This window comes from Lissotriton helveticus (assembly GCF_964261635.1).
Source record: "Lissotriton helveticus chromosome 1_1 unlocalized genomic scaffold, aLisHel1.1 SUPER_1_unloc_4, whole genome shotgun sequence".
Taxonomy (NCBI): Eukaryota; Metazoa; Chordata; class Amphibia; order Caudata; family Salamandridae; genus Lissotriton; species Lissotriton helveticus.
Window position 1 is genome coordinate 2,775,569 of NW_027611681.1, and position 22,551 is coordinate 2,798,119.

A 22,551-nucleotide genomic window follows, 5' to 3' on the forward strand; every position below is an offset into this window, starting at 1 on the left:
CTGACCCTCTTATGATCCCTCGGAGGGTGTGTACAAGGAGTGACCGATGACTGACCCTCTTATGATCACTCGGAGGGTCTGTACAAGGAGTGACCGATGACTGACCCTCTTATGATCCCTCGGAGGGTCTGTACAAGGAGTGACCGGTGACTGACCCTCTTATGATCCCTCGGAGGGTCTGTACAAGGAGTGACCGGTGACTGACCCTCTTATGATCCCTCGGAGGGTCTGTACAAGGAGTGACCGGTGACTGACCCTCTTATGCTCCCTCGGAGGGTCTGTACATGGAGTGACCGATGACTGACCCTCTTATGCTCCCTCGGAGGGTCTGTACAAGGAGTGACCGGTGACTGACACTCTTATGATCCCTCGGAGGGTGTGTACAAGGAGTGACCGATGACTGACCCTCTTATGATCCCTCGGAGGGTATGTACAAGGAGTGACCGGTGACTGACCCTCTTATGATCCCTCGGGGGTCTGTACAAGGAGTGACCGGTGACTGACCCTCTTATGATCCCTCGGAGGGTGTGTACAAGGAGTGACCGATGACTGACCCTCTTATGATCACTCGGAGGGTCTGTACAAGGAGTGACCGGTGACTGACCCTCTTATGATCCCTTGGAGGGTCTGTACAAGGAGTGACCGGTGACTGACCCTCTTATGATCCCTCGGAGGGTCTGTACAAGGGGTGACCGGTGACTGACCCTCTTATGATCCCTCGGAGGGTCTGTGCAAGTAGTGACCGGTGACTGACCCTCTTATGATCCCTCGGAGGGTCTGTACAAGTAGTGACCGGTGACTGACCCTCTTATGATCCCTCGGAGGGTCTGTACAAGGAGTGACCGGTGACTGACCCTCTTATGACCCTCTTATGATCCCTCGGAGGGTCTGTACAAGTAGTGACCGGTGACTGACCCTCTTATGATCCCTCGGAGGGTCTGTACAAGGAGTGACCGGTGACTGACCCTCTTATGATCCCTCGGAGGGTCTGTACAAGGAGTGACCGGTGACTGACCCTCTTATGATCCCTCGGAGGGTGTGTACAAGGAGTGACCGATGACTGACCCTCTTATGATCACTCGGAGGGTCTGTACAAGGAGTGACCGGTGACTGACCCTCTTATGATCCCTCGGAGGGTCTGTACAAGGAGTGACCGGTGACTGACCCTCTTATGATCCCTCGGAGGGTCTGTACAAGGAGTGACCGGTGACTGACCCTCTTATGATCCCTCGGAGGGTCTGTACAAGGGGTGACCGGTGACTGACCCTCTTATGATCCCTCGGAGGGTGTGTACAAGGAGTGACCGATGACTGACCCTCTTATGATCCCTCGGAGGGTCTGTACAAGGAGTGACCGGTGACTGACCCTCTTATGATCCCTCGGAGGGTCTGTACAAGGAGTGACCGGTGACTGACCCTCTTATGATCCCTCGGAGGGTCTGTACAAGCAGTGACCGGTGACTGACCCTCTTATGATCCCTCGGAGGGTCTGTACAAGGGGTGACCGGTGACTGACCCTCTTATGATCCCTCGGAGGGTCTGTGCAAGTAGTGACCGGTGACTGACCCTCTTATGATCCCTCGGAGGGTCTGTACAAGTAGTGACCGGTGACTGACCCTCTTATGATCCCTCGGAGGGTCTGTACAAGTAGTGACCGGTGACTGACACTCTTATGATCCCTGGGAGGGTGTGTACAAGGAGTGACCGGTGACTGACCCTCTTATGATCCCTCTGAGGGTCTGTACAAGGAGTGACCGGTGACTGACCCTCTTATGATCCCTCGGAGGGTCTGTACAAGCAGTGACCGGTGACTGACCCTCTTATGATCCCTCGGAGGGTCTGTACAAGTAGTGACCGGTGACTGACACTCTTATGATCCCTCGGAGGGTGTGTACAAGGAGTGACCGATGACTGACCCTCTTATGATCCCTCGGAGGGTCTGTACAAGGAGTGACCGGTGACTGACCCTCTTATGATCCCTCGGAGGGTCTGTACAAGGAGTGACCGGTGACTGACCCTCTTATGATCCCTCGGAGGGTCTGTACAAGCAGTGACCGGTGACTGACCCTCTTATGATCCCTCGGAGGGTCTGTACAAGGGGTGACCGGTGACTGACCCTCTTATGATCCCTCGGAGGGTCTGTGCAAGTAGTGACCGGTGACTGACCCTCTTATGATCCCTCGGAGGGTCTGTACAAGTAGTGACCGGTGACTGACCCTCTTATGATCCCTCGGAGGGTCTGTACAAGTAGTGACCAGTGACTGACACTCTTATGATCCCTGGGAGGGTGTGTACAAGGAGTGACCGGTGACTGACCCTCTTATGATCCCTCTGAGGGTCTGTACAAGGAGTGACCGGTGACTGACCCTCTTATGATCCCTCGGAGGGTCTGTACAAGCAGTGACCGGTGACTGACCCTCTTATGATCCCTCGGAGGGTCTGTACAAGGGGTGACCGGTGACTGACCCTCTTATGATCCCTCGGAGGGTCTGTGAAAGTAGTGACCGGTGACTGACCCTCTTATGATCCCTCGGAGGGTCTGTACAAGGAGTGACCGGTGACTGACCCTCTTATGATCCCTCGGAGGGTCTGTACAAGTAGTGACCGGTGACTGACCCTCTTATGATCCCTCGGAGGGTCTGTGCAAGTAGTGACCGGTGACTGACCCTCTTATGATCCCTCGGAGGGTCTGTACAAGTAGTGACCGGTGACTGACCCTCTTATGATCCCTCGGAGGGTGTGTACAAGGAGTGACCGATGACTGACCCTCTTATGATCCCTCGGAGGGTCTGTACAAGGAGTGACCGGTGACTGACCCTCTTATGCTCCCTCGGAGGGTCTGTGCAAGTAGTGACCGGTGACTGACCCTCTTATGATCCCTCGGAGGGTCTGTACAAGGAGTGACCGGTGACTGACCCTCTTATGATCCCTCGGAGGGTGTGTACAAGGAGTGACCGATGACTGACCCTCTTATGATCCCTCGGAGGGTCTGTACAAGGAGTGACCGGTGACTGACCCTCTTATGATCCCTCGGAGGGTCTGTACAAGGAGTGACCGGTGACTGACCCTCTTATGATCCCTCGGAGGGTCTGTACAAGCAGTGACCGGTGACTGACCCTCTTATGATCCCTCGGAGGGTCTGTACAAGGGGTGACCGGTGACTGACCCTCTTATGATCCCTCGGAGGGTCTGTGCAAGTAGTGACCGGTGACTGATCCTCTTATGATCCCTCGGAGGGTCTGTACAAGTAGTGACCGGTGACTGACCCTCTTATGATCCCTCGGAGGGTCTGTACAAGTAGTGACCGGTGACTGACACTCTTATGATCCCTGGGAGGGTGTGTACAAGGAGTGACCGGTGACTGACCCTCTTATGATCCCTCTGAGGGTCTGTACAAGGAGTGACCGGTGACTGACCCTCTTATGATCCCTCGGAGGGTCTGTACAAGCAGTGACCGGTGACTGACCCTCTTATGATCCCTCGGAGGGTCTGTACAAGTAGTGACCGGTGACTGACACTCTTATGATCCCTGGGAGGGTGTGTACAAGTAGTGACCGGTGACTGACCCTCTTATGATCCCTCGGAGGGTCTGTACAAGGAGTGACCGGTGACTGACCCTCTTATGATCCCTCGGAGGGTGTGTACAAGGAGTGACCGGTGACTGACCCTCTTATGATCCCTCGGAGGGTCTGTACAAGGAGTGACCGGTGACTGACCCTCTTATGATCCCTCGGAGGGTCTGTACAAGCAGTGACCGGTGACTGACCCTCTTATGATCCCTCGGAGGGTCTGTACAAGGGGTGACCGGTGACTGACCCTCTTATGATCCCTCGGAGGGTCTGTGCAAGTAGTGACCGGTGACTGACCCTCTTATGATCCCTCGGAGGGTCTGTACAAGTAGTGACCGGTGACTGACCCTCTTATGATCCCTCGGAGGGTCTGTACAAGTAGTGACCGGTGACTGACACTCTTATGATCCCTGGGAGGGTGTGTACAAGGAGTGACCGGTGACTGACCCTCTTATGATCCCTCTGAGGGTCTGTACAAGGAGTGACCGGTGACTGACCCTCTTATGATCCCTCGGAGGGTCTGTACAAGCAGTGACCGGTGACTGACCCTCTTATGATCCCTAGGAGGGTCTGTACAAGGGGTGACCGGTGACTGACCCTCTTATGATCCCTCGGAGGGTCTGTGCAAGTAGTGACCGGTGACTGACCCTCTTATGATCCCTCGGAGGGTCTGTACAAGGAGTGACCGGTGACTGACCCTCTTATGATCCCTCGGAGGGTCTGTGCAAGTAGTGACCGGTGACTGACCCTCTTATGATCCCTCGGAGGGTCTGTGCAAGTAGTGACCGGTGACTGACCCTCTTATGATCCCTCGGAGGGTCTGTACAAGTAGTGACCGGTGACTGACCCTCTTATGATCCCTCGGAGGGTCTGTACAAGTAGTGACCGGTGACTGACCCTCTTATGATCCCTCGGAGGGTGTGTACAAGGAGTGACCGGTGACTGACCCTCTTATGATCCCTCGGAGGGTGTGTACAAGGAGTGACCGGTGACTGACCCTCTTATGATCCCTCGGAGGGTGTGTACAAGGAGTGACCGGTGACTGACCCTCTTATGATCCCTCGGAGGGTGTGTACAAGGAGTGACCGGTGACTGACCCTCTTATGATCCCTCGGAGGGTCTTTACAAGGAGTGACCGGTGACTGACCCTCTTATGATCCCTCGGAGGGTCTTTACAAGGAGTGACCGGTGACTGACCCTCTTATGATCCCTCGGAGGGTGTGTACAAGGAGTGACCGGTGACTGACCCTCTTATGATCCCTCGGAGGGTCTGTACAAGGAGTGACCGGTGACTGACCCTCTTATGATCCCTCGGAGGGTGTGTACAAGGAGTGACCGGTGACTGACCCTCTTATGATCCCTCGGAGGGTCTTTACAAGGAGTGACCGGTGACTGACCCTCTTATGATCCCTCGGAGGGTCTGTACAAGGAGTGACCGGTGACTGACCCTCTTATGATCCCTCGGAGGGTCTGTACAAGTAGTGACCGGTGACTGACCCTCTTATGATCCCTCGGAGGGTCTGTGCAAGTAGTGACCGGTGACTGACCCTCTTATGATCCCTCGGAGGGTCTGTACAAGTAGTGACCGGTGACTGACCCTCTTATGATCCCTCGGAGGGTCTGTGCAAGTAGTGACCGGTGACTGACCCTCTTATGATCCCTCGGAGGGTCTGTACAAGTAGTGACCGGTGACTGACCCTCTTATGATCCCTCGGAGGGTGTGTACAAGGAGTGACCGGTGACTGACCCTCTTATGATCCCTCGGAGGGTGTGTACAAGGAGTGACCGGTGACTGACCCTCTTATGATCCCTCGGAGGGTGTGTACAAGGAGTGACCGGTGACTGACCCTCTTATGATCCCTCGGAGGGTGTGTACAAGGAGTGACCGGTGACTGACCCTCTTATGATCCCTCGGAGGGTCTGTACAAGCAGTGACCGGTGACTGACCCTCTTATGATCCCTCGGAGGGTCTTTACAAGCAGTGACCGGTGACTGACCCTCTTATGATCCCTCGGAGGGTCTTTACAAGGAGTGACCGGTGACTGACCCTCTTATGATCCCTCGGAGGGTCTTTACAAGGAGTGACCGGTGACTGACCCTCTTATGATCCCTCGGAGGGTCTTTACAAGGAGTGACCGGTGACTGACCCTCTTATGATCCCTCGGAGGGTGTGTACAAGGAGTGACCGGTGACTGACCCTCTTATGATCCCTCGGAGGGTGTGTACAAGGAGTGACCGGTGACTGACCCTCTTATGATCCCTCGGAGGGTCTGTACAAGGAGTGACCGGTGACTGACCCTCTTATGATCCCTCGGAGGGTGTGTACAAGGAGTGACCGATGACTGACCCTCTTATGATCCCTCGGAGGGTCTTTACAAGGAGTGACCGGTGACTGACCCTCTTATGATCCCTCGGAGGGTGTGTACAAGGAGTGACCGGTGACTGACCCTCTTATGATCCCTCGGAGGGTCTGTACAAGGAGTGACCGGTGACTGACACTCTTATGATCCCTCGGAGGGTCTGTGCAAGTAGTGACCGGTGACTGACCCTCTTATGATCCCTCGGAGGGTCTGTACAAGTAGTGACCGGTGACTGACCCTCTTATGATCCCTCGGAGGGTGTGTACAAGGAGTGACCGGTGACTGACCCTCTTATGATCCCTCGGAGGGTCTGTACAAGGAGTGACCGGTGACTGACCCTCTTATGATCCCTCGGAGGGTCTGTGCAAGTAGTGACCGGTGACTGACCCTCTTATGATCCCTCGGAGGGTCTGTACAAGGAGTGACCGGTGACTGACACTCTTATGATCCCTCGGAGGGTGTGTACAAGGAGTGACCGATGACTGACCCTCTTATGATCCCTCGGAGGGTGTGTACAAGGAGTGACCGGTGACTGACCCTCTTATGATCCCTCGGAGGGTCTGTACAAGGAGTGACCGGTGACTGACCCTCTTATGATCCCTCGGAGGGTCTGTACAAGGAGTGACCGGTGACTGACACTCTTATGATCCCTCGGAGGGTGTGTACAAGGAGTGACCGATGACTGACCCTCTTATGATCCCTCGGAGGGTGTGTACAAGGAGTGACCGGTGACTGACCCTCTTATGATCCCTGGGAGGGTCTATACAAGGAGTGACCGGTGACTGACCCTCTTATGATCCCTCGGAGGGTCTTTACAAGGAGTGACCGGTGACTGACCCTCTTATGATCCCTCAGAGGGTCTGTACAAGGAGTGACCGGTGACTGACCCTCTTATGATCCCTCAGAGGGTCTGTACAAGGAGTGACCGGTGACTGACACTCTTATGATCCCTCGGAGGGTCTGTGCAAGTAGTGACCGGTGACTGACCCTCTTATGATCCCTCGGAGGGTCTGTACAAGTAGTGACCGGTGACTGACCCTCTTATGATCCCTCGGAGGGTGTGTACAAGGAGTGACCGGTGACTGACCCTCTTATGATCCCTCGGAGGGTCTGTACAAGGAGTGACCGGTGACTGACCCTCTTATGATCCCTCGGAGGGTCTGTGCAAGTAGTGACCGGTGACTGACCCTCTTATGATCCCTCGGAGGGTCTGTACAAGGAGTGACCGGTGACTGACACTCTTATGATCCCTCGGAGGGTGTGTACAAGGAGTGACCGATGACTGACCCTCTTATGATCCCTCGGAGGGTGTGTACAAGGAGTGACCGGTGACTGACCCTCTTATGATCCCTCGGAGGGTCTGTACAAGGAGTGACCGGTGACTGACCCTCTTATGATCCCTCGGAGGGTCTGTACAAGGAGTGACCGGTGACTGACACTCTTATGATCCCTCGGAGGGTGTGTACAAGGAGTGACCGATGACTGACCCTCTTATGATCCCTCGGAGGGTGTGTACAAGGAGTGACCGATGACTGACCCTCTTATGATCCCTCGGAGGGTGTGTACAAGGAGTGACCGGTGACTGACCCTCTTATGATCCCTCGGAGGGTCTGTGCAAGCAGTGACCGGTGACTGACCCTCTTATGATCCCTCGGAGGGTCTGTACAAGGGGTGACCGGTGACTGACACTCTTATGATCCCTCGGAGGGTGTGTACAAGGAGTGACCGATGACTGACCCTCTTATGATCCCTCGGAGGGTGTGTACAAGGAGTGACCGGTGACTGACCCTCTTATGCTCCCTCGGAGGGTCTGTGCAAGTAGTGACTGGTGACTGACCCTCTTATGATCCCTCGGAGGGTCTGTACAAGTAGTGACCGGTGACTGACCCTCTTATGATCCCTCGGAGGGTCTGTGCAAGTAGTGACCGGTGACTGACCCTCTTATGATCCCTCGGAGGGTCTGTACAAGTAGTGACCGGTGACTGACCCTCTTATGATCCCTCGGAGGGTCTGTGCAAGTAGTGACTGGTGACTGACCCTCTTATGATCCCTCGGAGGGTCTGTGCAAGTAGTGACCGGTGACTGACCCTCTTATGATCCCTCGGAGGGTCTGTACAAGTAGTGACCGGTGACTGACCCTCTTATGATCCCTCGGAGGGTCTGTGCAAGTAGTGACCGGTGACTGACCCTCTTATGATCCCTCGGAGGGTGTGTACAAGGAGTGACCGGTGACTGACCCTCTTATGATCCCTCGGAGGGTGTGTACAAGGAGTGACCGGTGACTGACCCTCTTATGATCCCTCGGAGGGTGTGTACAAGGAGTGACCGGTGACTGACCCTCTTATGATCCCTCGGAGGGTCTTTACAAGGAGTGACCGGTGACTGACGCTCTTATGATCCCTCGGAGGGTCTTTACAAGGAGTGACCGGTGACTGACCCTCTTATGATCCCTCGGAGGGTCTTTACAAGGAGTGACCGGTGACTGACCCTCTTATGATCCCTCGGAGGGTGTGTACAAGGAGTGACCGGTGACTGACCCTCTTATGATCCCTCTGAGGGTCTGTACAAGGAGTGACCGGTGACTGACCCTCTTATGATCCCTCGGAGGGTGTGTACAAGGAGTGACCGGTGACTGACCCTCTTATGCTCCCTCGGAGGGTCTGTGCAAGTAGTGACTGGTGACTGACCCTCTTATGATCCCTCGGAGGGTCTGTACAAGTAGTGACCGGTGACTGACCCTCTTATGATCCCTCGGAGGGTCTGTGCAAGTAGTGACCGGTGACTGACCCTCTTATGATCCCTCGGAGGGTCTGTACAAGTAGTGACCGGTGACTGACCCTCTTATGATCCCTCGGAGGGTCTGTGCAAGTAGTGACTGGTGACTGACCCTCTTATGATCCCTCGGAGGGTCTGTGCAAGTAGTGACCGGTGACTGACCCTCTTATGATCCCTCGGAGGGTCTGTACAAGTAGTGACCGGTGACTGACCCTCTTATGATCCCTCGGAGGGTCTGTGCAAGTAGTGACCGGTGACTGACCCTCTTATGATCCCTCGGAGGGTGTGTACAAGGAGTGACCGGTGACTGACCCTCTTATGATCCCTCGGAGGGTGTGTACAAGGAGTGACCGGTGACTGACCCTCTTATGATCCCTCGGAGGGTGTGTACAAGGAGTGACCGGTGACTGACCCTCTTATGATCCCTCGGAGGGTCTTTACAAGGAGTGACCGGTGACTGACGCTCTTATGATCCCTCGGAGGGTCTTTACAAGGAGTGACCGGTGACTGACCCTCTTATGATCCCTCGGAGGGTCTTTACAAGGAGTGACCGGTGACTGACCCTCTTATGATCCCTCGGAGGGTGTGTACAAGGAGTGACCGGTGACTGACCCTCTTATGATCCCTCGGAGGGTCTGTACAAGGAGTGACCGGTGACTGACCCTCTTATGATCCCTCGGAGGGTCTTTACAAGGAGTGACCGGTGACTGACCCTCTTATGATCCCTCGGAGGGTGTGTACAAGGAGTGACCGGTGACTGACCCTCTTATGATCCCTCGGAGGGTCTGTACAAGGAGTGACCGGTGACTGACCCTCTTATGATCCCTCGGAGGGTCTGTGCAAGTAGTGACCGGTGACTGACCCTCTTATGATCCCTCGGAGGGTGTGTACAAGGAGTGACCGGTGACTGACCCTCTTATGATCCCTCGGAGGGTGTGTACAAGGAGTGACCGGTGACTGACCCTCTTATGATCCCTCGGAGGGTCTGTACAAGGAGTGACCGGTGACTGACCCTCTTATGATCCCTCGGAGGGTGTGTACAAGGAGTGACCGATGACTGACCCTCTTATGATCCCTCGGAGGGTCTTTACAAGGAGTGACCGGTGACTGACCCTCTTATGATCCCTCGGAGGGTGTGTACAAGGAGTGACCGGTGACTGACCCTCTTATGATCCCTCGGAGGGTCTGTACAAGGAGTGACCGGTGACTGACACTCTTATGATCCCTCGGAGGGTCTGTGCAAGTAGTGACCGGTGACTGACCCTCTTATGATCCCTCGGAGGGTCTGTACAAGTAGTGACCGGTGACTGACCCTCTTATGATCCCTCGGAGGGTGTGTACAAGGAGTGACCGGTGACTGACCCTCTTATGATCCCTCGGAGGGTCTGTACAAGGAGTGACCGGTGACTGACCCTCTTATGATCCCTCGGAGGGTCTGTGCAAGTAGTGACCGGTGACTGACCCTCTTATGATCCCTCGGAGGGTCTGTACAAGGAGTGACCGGTGACTGACACTCTTATGATCCCTCGGAGGGTGTGTACAAGGAGTGACCGATGACTGACCCTCTTATGATCCCTCGGAGGGTGTGTACAAGGAGTGACCGGTGACTGACCCTCTTATGATCCCTCGGAGGGTCTGTACAAGGAGTGACCGGTGACTGACCCTCTTATGATCCCTCGGAGGGTCTGTACAAGGAGTGACCGGTGACTGACACTCTTATGATCCCTCGGAGGGTGTGTACAAGGAGTGACCGATGACTGACCCTCTTATGATCCCTCGGAGGGTGTGTACAAGGAGTGACCGATGACTGACCCTCTTATGATCCCTCGGAGGGTGTGTACAAGGAGTGACCGGTGACTGACCCTCTTATGATCCCTCGGAGGGTCTGTGCAAGCAGTGACCGGTGACTGACCCTCTTATGATCCCTCGGAGGGTCTGTACAAGGGGTGACCGGTGACTGACACTCTTATGATCCCTCGGAGGGTGTGTACAAGGAGTGACCGATGACTGACCCTCTTATGATCCCTCGGAGGGTGTGTACAAGGAGTGACCGGTGACTGACCCTCTTATGCTCCCTCGGAGGGTCTGTGCAAGTAGTGACTGGTGACTGACCCTCTTATGATCCCTCGGAGGGTCTGTACAAGTAGTGACCGGTGACTGACCCTCTTATGATCCCTCGGAGGGTCTGTGCAAGTAGTGACCGGTGACTGACCCTCTTATGATCCCTCGGAGGGTCTGTACAAGTAGTGACCGGTGACTGACCCTCTTATGATCCCTCGGAGGGTCTGTGCAAGTAGTGACCGGTGACTGACCCTCTTATGATCCCTCGGAGGGTCTGTGCAAGTAGTGACCGGTGACTGACCCTCTTATGATCCCTCGGAGGGTCTGTACAAGTAGTGACCGGTGACTGACCCTCTTATGATCCCTCGGAGGGTCTGTGCAAGTAGTGACCGGTGACTGACCCTCTTATGATCCCTCGGAGGGTGTGTACAAGGAGTGACCGGTGACTGACCCTCTTATGATCCCTCGGAGGGTGTGTACAAGGAGTGACCGGTGACTGACCCTCTTATGATCCCTCGGAGGGTCTTTACAAGGAGTGACCGGTGACTGACGCTCTTATGATCCCTCGGAGGGTCTTTACAAGGAGTGACCGGTGACTGACCCTCTTATGATCCCTCGGAGGGTCTTTACAAGGAGTGACCGGTGACTGACCCTCTTATGATCCCTCGGAGGGTGTGTACAAGGAGTGACCGGTGACTGACCCTCTTATGATCCCTCTGAGGGTCTGTACAAGGAGTGACCGGTGACTGACCCTCTTATGATCCCTCGGAGGGTGTGTACAAGGAGTGACCGGTGACTGACCCTCTTATGCTCCCTCGGAGGGTCTGTGCAAGTAGTGACCGGTGACTGACCCTCTTATGATCCCTCGGAGGGTCTGTACAAGTAGTGACCGGTGACTGACCCTCTTATGATCCCTCGGAGGGTCTGTGCAAGTAGTGACCGGTGACTGACCCTCTTATGATCCCTCGGAGGGTCTGTACAAGTAGTGACCGGTGACTGACCCTCTTATGATCCCTCGGAGGGTCTGTGCAAGTAGTGACCGGTGACTGACCCTCTTATGATCCCTCGGAGGGTCTGTGCAAGTAGTGACCGGTGACTGACCCTCTTATGATCCCTCGGAGGGTCTGTACAAGTAGTGACCGGTGACTGACCCTCTTATGATCCCTCGGAGGGTCTGTGCAAGTAGTGACCGGTGACTGACCCTCTTATGATCCCTCGGAGGGTGTGTACAAGGAGTGACCGGTGACTGACCCTCTTATGATCCCTCGGAGGGTGTGTACAAGGAGTGACCGGTGACTGACCCTCTTATGATCCCTCGGAGGGTGTGTACAAGGAGTGACCGGTGACTGACGCTCTTATGATCCCTCGGAGGGTCTTTACAAGGAGTGACCGGTGACTGACCCTCTTATGATCCCTCGGAGGGTCTTTACAAGGAGTGACCGGTGACTGACCCTCTTATGATCCCTCGGAGGGTGTGTACAAGGAGTGACCGGTGACTGACCCTCTTATGATCCCTCGGAGGGTCTGTACAAGGAGTGACCGGTGACTGACCCTCTTATGATCCCTCGGAGGGTCTTTACAAGGAGTGACCGGTGACTGACCCTCTTATGATCCCTCGGAGGGTGTGTACAAGGAGTGACCGGTGACTGACCCTCTTATGATCCCTCGGAGGGTCTGTACAAGGAGTGACCGGTGACTGACCCTCTTATGATCCCTCGGAGGGTCTGTGCAAGTAGTGACCGGTGACTGACCCTCTTATGATCCCTCGGAGGGTCTGTACAAGGAGTGACCGGTGACTGACCCTCTTATGATCCCTCGGAGGGTCTTTACAAGGAGTGACCGGTGACTGACCCTCTTATGATCCCTGGGAGGGTCTGTACAAGGAGTGACCGGTGACTGACCCTCTTATGATCCCTGGGAGGGTCTATACAAGGAGTGACCGGTGACTGACCCTCTTATGATCCCTCGGAGGGTCTTTACAAGGAGTGACCGGTGACTGACCCTCTTATGATCCCTCAGAGGGTCTGTACAAGGAGTGACCGGTGACTGACCCTCTTATGATCCCTCAGAGGGTCTGTACAAGGAGTGACCGGTGACTGACACTCTTATGATCCCTCGGAGGGTCTGTGCAAGTAGTGACCGGTGACTGACCCTCTTATGATCCCTCGGAGGGTCTGTACAAGTAGTGACCGGTGACTGACCCTCTTATGATCCCTCGGAGGGTGTGTACAAGGAGTGACCGGTGACTGACCCTCTTATGATCCCTCGGAGGGTCTGTACAAGGAGTGACCGGTGACTGACCCTCTTATGATCCCTCGGAGGGTCTGTGCAAGTAGTGACCGGTGACTGACCCTCTTATGATCCCTCGGAGGGTCTGTACAAGGAGTGACCGGTGACTGACACTCTTATGATCCCTCGGAGGGTGTGTACAAGGAGTGACCGATGACTGACCCTCTTATGATCCCTCGGAGGGTGTGTACAAGGAGTGACCGGTGACTGACCCTCTTATGATCCCTCGGAGGGTCTGTACAAGGAGTGACCGGTGACTGACCCTCTTATGATCCCTCGGAGGGTCTGTACAAGGAGTGACCGGTGACTGACACTCTTATGATCCCTCGGAGGGTGTGTACAAGGAGTGACCGATGACTGACCCTCTTATGATCCCTCGGAGGGTGTGTACAAGGAGTGACCGATGACTGACCCTCTTATGATCCCTCGGAGGGTGTGTACAAGGAGTGACCGGTGACTGACCCTCTTATGATCCCTCGGAGGGTCTGTGCAAGCAGTGACCGGTGACTGACCCTCTTATGATCCCTCGGAGGGTCTGTACAAGGGGTGACCGGTGACTGACACTCTTATGATCCCTCGGAGGGTGTGTACAAGGAGTGACCGATGACTGACCCTCTTATGATCCCTCGGAGGGTGTGTACAAGGAGTGACCGGTGACTGACCCTCTTATGCTCCCTCGGAGGGTCTGTGCAAGTAGTGACTGGTGACTGACCCTCTTATGATCCCTCGGAGGGTCTGTACAAGTAGTGACCGGTGACTGACCCTCTTATGATCCCTCGGAGGGTCTGTGCAAGTAGTGACCGGTGACTGACCCTCTTATGATCCCTCGGAGGGTCTGTACAAGTAGTGACCGGTGACTGACCCTCTTATGATCCCTCGGAGGGTCTGTGCAAGTAGTGACTGGTGACTGACCCTCTTATGATCCCTCGGAGGGTCTGTGCAAGTAGTGACCGGTGACTGACCCTCTTATGATCCCTCGGAGGGTCTGTACAAGTAGTGACCGGTGACTGACCCTCTTATGATCCCTCGGAGGGTCTGTGCAAGTAGTGACCGGTGACTGACCCTCTTATGATCCCTCGGAGGGTGTGTACAAGGAGTGACCGGTGACTGACCCTCTTATGATCCCTCGGAGGGTGTGTACAAGGAGTGACCGGTGACTGACCCTCTTATGATCCCTCGGAGGGTGTGTACAAGGAGTGACCGGTGACTGACCCTCTTATGATCCCTCGGAGGGTCTTTACAAGGAGTGACCGGTGACTGACGCTCTTATGATCCCTCGGAGGGTCTTTACAAGGAGTGACCGGTGACTGACCCTCTTATGATCCCTCGGAGGGTCTTTACAAGGAGTGACCGGTGACTGACCCTCTTATGATCCCTCGGAGGGTGTGTACAAGGAGTGACCGGTGACTGACCCTCTTATGATCCCTCTGAGGGTCTGTACAAGGAGTGACCGGTGACTGACCCTCTTATGATCCCTCGGAGGGTGTGTACAAGGAGTGACCGGTGACTGACCCTCTTATGCTCCCTCGGAGGGTCTGTGCAAGTAGTGACTGGTGACTGACCCTCTTATGATCCCTCGGAGGGTCTGTACAAGTAGTGACCGGTGACTGACCCTCTTATGATCCCTCGGAGGGTCTGTGCAAGTAGTGACCGGTGACTGACCCTCTTATGATCCCTCGGAGGGTCTGTACAAGTAGTGACCGGTGACTGACCCTCTTATGATCCCTCGGAGGGTCTGTGCAAGTAGTGACTGGTGACTGACCCTCTTATGATCCCTCGGAGGGTCTGTGCAAGTAGTGACCGGTGACTGACCCTCTTATGATCCCTCGGAGGGTCTGTACAAGTAGTGACCGGTGACTGACCCTCTTATGATCCCTCGGAGGGTCTGTGCAAGTAGTGACCGGTGACTGACCCTCTTATGATCCCTCGGAGGGTGTGTACAAGGAGTGACCGGTGACTGACCCTCTTATGATCCCTCGGAGGGTGTGTACAAGGAGTGACCGGTGACTGACCCTCTTATGATCCCTCGGAGGGTGTGTACAAGGAGTGACCGGTGACTGACCCTCTTATGATCCCTCGGAGGGTCTTTACAAGGAGTGACCGGTGACTGACGCTCTTATGATCCCTCGGAGGGTCTTTACAAGGAGTGACCGGTGACTGACCCTCTTATGATCCCTCGGAGGGTCTTTACAAGGAGTGACCGGTGACTGACCCTCTTATGATCCCTCGGAGGGTGTGTACAAGGAGTGACCGGTGACTGACCCTCTTATGATCCCTCGGAGGGTCTGTACAAGGAGTGACCGGTGACTGACCCTCTTATGATCCCTCGGAGGGTCTTTACAAGGAGTGACCGGTGACTGACCCTCTTATGATCCCTCGGAGGGTGTGTACAAGGAGTGACCGGTGACTGACCCTCTTATGATCCCTCGGAGGGTCTGTACAAGGAGTGACCGGTGACTGACCCTCTTATGATCCCTCGGAGGGTCTGTGCAAGTAGTGACCGGTGACTGACCCTCTTATGATCCCTCGGAGGGTGTGTACAAGGAGTGACCGGTGACTGACCCTCTTATGATCCCTCGGAGGGTGTGTACAAGGAGTGACCGGTGACTGACCCTCTTATGATCCCTCGGAGGGTCTGTACAAGGAGTGACCGGTGACTGACCCTCTTATGATCCCTCGGAGGGTGTGTACAAGGAGTGACCGATGACTGACCCTCTTATGATCCCTCGGAGGGTCTTTACAAGGAGTGACCGGTGACTGACCCTCTTATGATCCCTCGGAGGGTGTGTACAAGGAGTGACCGGTGACTGACCCTCTTATGATCCCTCGGAGGGTCTGTACAAGGAGTGACCGGTGACTGACACTCTTATGATCCCTCGGAGGGTCTGTGCAAGTAGTGACCGGTGACTGACCCTCTTATGATCCCTCGGAGGGTCTGTACAAGTAGTGACCGGTGACTGACCCTCTTATGATCCCTCGGAGGGTGTGTACAAGGAGTGACCGGTGACTGACCCTCTTATGATCCCTCGGAGGGTCTGTACAAGGAGTGACCGGTGACTGACCCTCTTATGATCCCTCGGAGGGTCTGTGCAAGTAGTGACCGGTGACTGACCCTCTTATGATCCCTCGGAGGGTCTGTACAAGGAGTGACCGGTGACTGACACTCTTATGATCCCTCGGAGGGTGTGTACAAGGAGTGACCGATGACTGACCCTCTTATGATCCCTCGGAGGGTGTGTACAAGGAGTGACCGGTGACTGACCCTCTTATGATCCCTCGGAGGGTCTGTACAAGGAGTGACCGGTGACTGACCCTCTTATGATCCCTCGGAGGGTCTGTACAAGGAGTGACCGGTGACTGACACTCTTATGATCCCTCGGAGGGTGTGTACAAGGAGTGACCGATGACTGACCCTCTTATGATCCCTCGGAGGGTGTGTACAAGGAGTGACCGATGACTGACCCTCTTATGATCCCTCGGAGGGTGTGTACAAGGAGTGACCGGTGACTGACCCTCTTATGATCCCTCGGAGGGTCTGTGCAAGCAGTGACCGGTGACTGACCCTCTTATGATCCCTCGGAGGGTCTGTACAAGGGGTGACCGGTGACTGACACTCTTATGATCCCTCGGAGGGTGTGTACAAGGAGTGACCGATGACTGACCCTCTTATGATCCCTCGGAGGGTGTGTACAAGGAGTGACCGGTGACTGACCCTCTTATGCTCCCTCGGAGGGTCTGTGCAAGTAGTGACTGGTGACTGACCCTCTTATGATCCCTCGGAGGGTCTGTACAAGTAGTGACCGGTGACTGACCCTCTTATGATCCCTCGGAGGGTCTGTGCAAGTAGTGACCGGTGACTGACCCTCTTATGATCCCTCGGAGGGTCTGTACAAGTAGTGACCGGTGACTGACCCTCTTATGATCCCTCGGAGGGTCTGTGCAAGTAGTGACCGGTGACTGACCCTCTTATGATCCCTCGGAGGGTCTGTGCAAGTAGTGACCGGTGACTGACCCTCTTATGATCCCTCGGAGGGTCTGTACAAGTAGTGACCGGTGACTGACCCTCTTATGATCCCTCGGAGGGTCTGTGCAAGTAGTGACCGGTGACTGACCCTCTTATGATCCCTCGGAGGGTGTGTACAAGGAGTGACCGGTGACTGACCCTCTTATGATCCCTCGGAGGGTGTGTACAAGGAGTGACCGGTGACTGACCCTCTTATGATCCCTCGGAGGGTCTTTACAAGGAGTGACCGGTGACTGACGCTCTTATGATCCCTCGGAGGGTCTTTACAAGGAGTGACCGGTGACTGACCCTCTTATGATCCCTCGGAGGGTCTTTACAAGGAGTGACCGGTGACTGACCCTCTTATGATCCCTCGGAGGGTGTGTACAAGGAGTGACCGGTGACTGACCCTCTTATGATCCCTCTGAGGGTCTGTACAAGGAGTGACCGGTGACTGACCCTCTTATGATCCCTCGGAGGGTGTGTACAAGGAGTGACCGGTGACTGACCCTCTTATGCTCCCTCGGAGGGTCTGTGCAAGTAGTGACCGGTGACTGACCCTCTTATGATCCCTCGGAGGGTCTGTACAAGTAGTGACCGGTGACTGACCCTCTTATGATCCCTCGGAGGGTCTGTGCAAGTAGTGACCGGTGACTGACCCTCTTATGATCCCTCGGAGGGTCTGTACAAGTAGTGACCGGTGACTGACCCTCTTATGATCCCTCGGAGGGTCTGTGCAAGTAGTGACCGGTGACTGACCCTCTTATGATCCCTCGGAGGGTCTGTGCAAGTAGTGACCGGTGACTGACCCTCTTATGATCCCTCGGAGGGTCTGTACAAGTAGTGACCGGTGACTGACCCTCTTATGATCCCTCGGAGGGTCTGTGCAAGTAGTGACCGGTGACTGACCCTCTTATGATCCCTCGGAGGGTGTGTACAAGGAGTGACCGGTGACTGACCCTCTTATGATCCCTCGGAGGGTGTGTACAAGGAGTGACCGGTGACTGACCCTCTTATGATCCCTCGGAGGGTGTGTACAAGGAGTGACCGGTGACTGACGCTCTTATGATCCCTCGGAGGGTCTTTACAAGGAGTGACCGGTGACTGACCCTCTTATGATCCCTCGGAGGGTCTTTACAAGGAGTGACCGGTGACTGACCCTCTTATGATCCCTCGGAGGGTGTGTACAAGGAGTGACCGGTGACTGACCCTCTTATGATCCCTCGGAGGGTCTGTACAAGGAGTGACCGGTGACTGACCCTCTTATGATCCCTCGGAGGGTCTTTACAAGGAGTGACCGGTGACTGACCCTCTTATGATCCCTCGGAGGGTGTGTACAAGGAGTGACCGGTGACTGACCCTCTTATGATCCCTCGGAGGGTCTGTACAAGGAGTGACCGGTGACTGACCCTCTTATGATCCCTCGGAGGGTCTGTGCAAGTAGTGACCGGTGACTGACCCTCTTATGATCCCTCGGAGGGTCTGTACAAGGAGTGACCGGTGACTGACCCTCTTATGATCCCTCGGAGGGTCTTTACAAGGAGTGACCGGTGACTGACCCTCTTATGATCCCTGGGAGGGTCTGTACAAGGAGTGACCGGTGACTGACCCTCTTATGATCCCTGGGAGGGTCTATACAAGGAGTGACCGGTGACTGACCCTCTTATGATCCCTCGGAGGGTCTTTACAAGGAGTGACCGGTGACTGACCCTCTTATGATCCCTCAGAGGGTCTGTACAAGGAGTGACCGGTGACTGACCCTCTTATGATCCCTCAGAGGGTCTGTACAAGGAGTGACCGGTGACTGACACTCTTATGATCCCTCGGAGGGTCTGTGCAAGTAGTGACCGGTGACTGACCCTCTTATGATCCCTCGGAGGGTCTGTACAAGTAGTGACCGGTGACTGACCCTCTTATGATCCCTCGGAGGGTGTGTACAAGGAGTGACCGGTGACTGACCCTCTTATGATCCCTCGGAGGGTCTGTACAAGGAGTGACCGGTGACTGACCCTCTTATGATCCCTCGGAGGGTCTGTGCAAGTAGTGACCGGTGACTGACCCTCTTATGATCCCTCGGAGGGTCTGTACAAGGAGTGACCGGTGACTGACACTCTTATGATCCCTCGGAGGGTGTGTACAAGGAGTGACCGATGACTGACCCTCTTATGATCCCTCGGAGGGTGTGTACAAGGAGTGACCGGTGACTGACCCTCTTATGATCCCTCGGAGGGTCTGTACAAGGAGTGACCGGTGACTGACCCTCTTATGATCCCTCGGAGGGTCTGTACAAGGAGTGACCGGTGACTGACACTCTTATGATCCCTCGGAGGGTGTGTACAAGGAGTGACCGATGACTGACCCTCTTATGATCCCTCGGAGGGTGTGTACAAGGAGTGACCGATGACTGACCCTCTTATGATCCCTCGGAGGGTGTGTACAAGGAGTGACCGGTGACTGACCCTCTTATGATCCCTCGGAGGGTCTGTGCAAGCAGTGACCGGTGACTGACCCTCTTATGATCCCTCGGAGGGTCTGTACAAGGGGTGACCGGTGACTGACACTCTTATGATCCCTCGGAGGGTGTGTACAAGGAGTGACCGATGACTGACCCTCTTATGATCCCTCGGAGGGTGTGTACAAGGAGTGACCGGTGACTGACCCTCTTATGCTCCCTCGGAGGGTCTGTGCAAGTAGTGACTGGTGACTGACCCTCTTATGATCCCTCGGAGGGTCTGTACAAGTAGTGACCGGTGACTGACCCTCTTATGATCCCTCGGAGGGTCTGTGCAAGTAGTGACCGGTGACTGACCCTCTTATGATCCCTCGGAGGGTCTGTACAAGTAGTGACCGGTGACTGACCCTCTTATGATCCCTCGGAGGGTCTGTGCAAGTAGTGACTGGTGACTGACCCTCTTATGATCCCTCGGAGGGTCTGTGCAAGTAGTGACCGGTGACTGACCCTCTTATGATCCCTCGGAGGGTCTGTACAAGTAGTGACCGGTGACTGACCCTCTTATGATCCCTCGGAGGGTCTGTGCAAGTAGTGACCGGTGACTGACCCTCTTATGATCCCTCGGAGGGTGTGTACAAGGAGTGACCGGTGACTGACCCTCTTATGATCCCTCGGAGGGTGTGTACAAGGAGTGACCGGTGACTGACCCTCTTATGATCCCTCGGAGGGTGTGTACAAGGAGTGACCGGTGACTGACCCTCTTATGATCCCTCGGAGGGTCTTTACAAGGAGTGACCGGTGACTGACGCTCTTATGATCCCTCGGAGGGTCTTTACAAGGAGTGACCGGTGACTGACCCTCTTATGATCCCTCGGAGGGTCTTTACAAGGAGTGACCGGTGACTGACCCTCTTATGATCCCTCGGAGGGTGTGTACAAGGAGTGACCGGTGACTGACCCTCTTATGATCCCTCTGAGGGTCTGTACAAGGAGTGACCGGTGACTGACCCTCTTATGATCCCTCGGAGGGTGTGTACAAGGAGTGACCGGTGACTGACCCTCTTATGCTCCCTCGGAGGGTCTGTGCAAGTAGTGACTGGTGACTGACCCTCTTATGATCCCTCGGAGGGTCTGTACAAGTAGTGACCGGTGACTGACCCTCTTATGATCCCTCGGAGGGTCTGTGCAAGTAGTGACCGGTGACTGACCCTCTTATGATCCCTCGGAGGGTCTGTACAAGTAGTGACCGGTGACTGACCCTCTTATGATCCCTCGGAGGGTCTATGCAAGTAGTGACTGGTGACTGACCCTCTTATGATCCCTCGGAGGGTCTGTGCAAGTAGTGACCGGTGACTGACCCTCTTATGATCCCTCGGAGGGTCTGTACAAGTAGTGACCGGTGACTGACCCTCTTATGATCCCTCGGAGGGTCTGTGCAAGTAGTGACCGGTGACTGACCCTCTTATGATCCCTCGGAGGGTGTGTACAAGGAGTGACCGGTGACTGACCCTCTTATGATCCCTCGGAGGGTGTGTACAAGGAGTGACCGGTGACTGACCCTCTTATGATCCCTCGGAGGGTGTGTACAAGGAGTGACCGGTGACTGACCCTCTTATGATCCCTCGGAGGGTCTTTACAAGGAGTGACCGGTGACTGACGCTCTTATGATCCCTCGGAGGGTCTTTACAAGGAGTGACCGGTGACTGACCCTCTTATGATCCCTCGGAGGGTCTTTACAAGGAGTGACCGGTGACTGACCCTCTTATGATCCCTCGGAGGGTGTGTACAAGGAGTGACCGGTGACTGACCCTCTTATGATCCCTCGGAGGGTCTGTACAAGGAGTGACCGGTGACTGACCCTCTTATGATCCCTCGGAGGGTCTTTACAAGGAGTGACCGGTGACTGACCCTCTTATGATCCCTCGGAGGGTGTGTACAAGGAGTGACCGGTGACTGACCCTCTTATGATCCCTCGGAGGGTCTGTACAAGGAGTGACCGGTGACTGACCCTCTTATGATCCCTCGGAGGGTCTGTGCAAGTAGTGACCGGTGACTGACCCTCTTATGATCCCTCGGAGGGTCTGTACAAGGAGTGACCGGTGACTGACCCTCTTATGATCCCTCGGAGGGTCTTTACAAGGAGTGACCGGTGACTGACCCTCTTATGATCCCTGGGAGGGTCTGTACAAGGAGTGACCGGTGACTGACCCTCTTATGATCCCTGGGAGGGTGTGTACAAGGAGTGACCGGTGACTGACCCTCTTATGATCCCTCGGAGGGTCTTTACAAGCAGTGACCGGTGACTGACCCTCTTATGATCCCTCGGAGGGTCTGTGCAAGGAGTGACCGGTGACTGACCCTCTTATGATCCCTCAGAGGGTCTGTACAAGGAGTGACTGGTGACTGACTCGGCTTCCCCCCGCCCGTCGCATGACCACACTGGGGGCGCTGCAGCAGCAGCTCCAACCTCCTCCCAGCCCCAGTGGCTGTTTAAATGTCCCAGATACAAAGCGACCAACGCACCTTAGAAACGGGGATGCTGCAGCCAGGCTTAGCATGGTCAGTCTCACGCGCCGTGCAACTGCGCACGCGCGGAGAACAGACACTGTCTCCAGCACGCGCAAAGATGACAGTCCCAATGGAGCTTGGAAACTGGGATTAGAGTGCCTCACCTCTCCTTGTGCACCGCTCAGTGGAGGCTGCAGGGCATGGGGGAGAGGTGGGGGCAGCACCACCGAGTCCGGCACGGGGGGCCCGGCTGCCTGTGAGGAGTGTGTTCCGGTGTGTTATTGCCCCGGAGTGACGCGCGCGCTCACGCCCAGCCACAGGCGCGCGAACAAAACATGGCGTCTCACGGCTGCGCGCGCGCAGCACCGCGCGTCACTGCTACGCATGTGCGGAGCGAAGATACTACTTTCTATCGCTGAGTTAGGGCCTTGCTAGGAGTGCAGCCTGTGAACTGCCCTGGACAGAGGCCGCGCAGCCTCACTGCGCCTGCGCAGAGGAGAGACACTCCCCGCTCACAGCGCCTGCGCAGAGGAGAG

General features: G+C 55.4%; 1 protein-coding gene across 1 annotated transcript in view; it reads right to left on the reverse strand.

Annotated features, from left to right (window-relative positions):
• The window catches only part of LOC144806030 (uncharacterized), a 109,612-nt gene extending 87,267 nt beyond the window's left edge, over window positions 1-22,345 (reverse strand). The window contains exon 1 of the mRNA XM_078672481.1: window positions 22,031-22,345. The gene's annotated coding sequence lies outside the window, so the exon portion shown is untranslated. The remainder of the gene's footprint in view (window positions 1-22,030) is intronic.
• Between the last annotated feature and the right edge of the window lie 206 nt (window positions 22,346-22,551).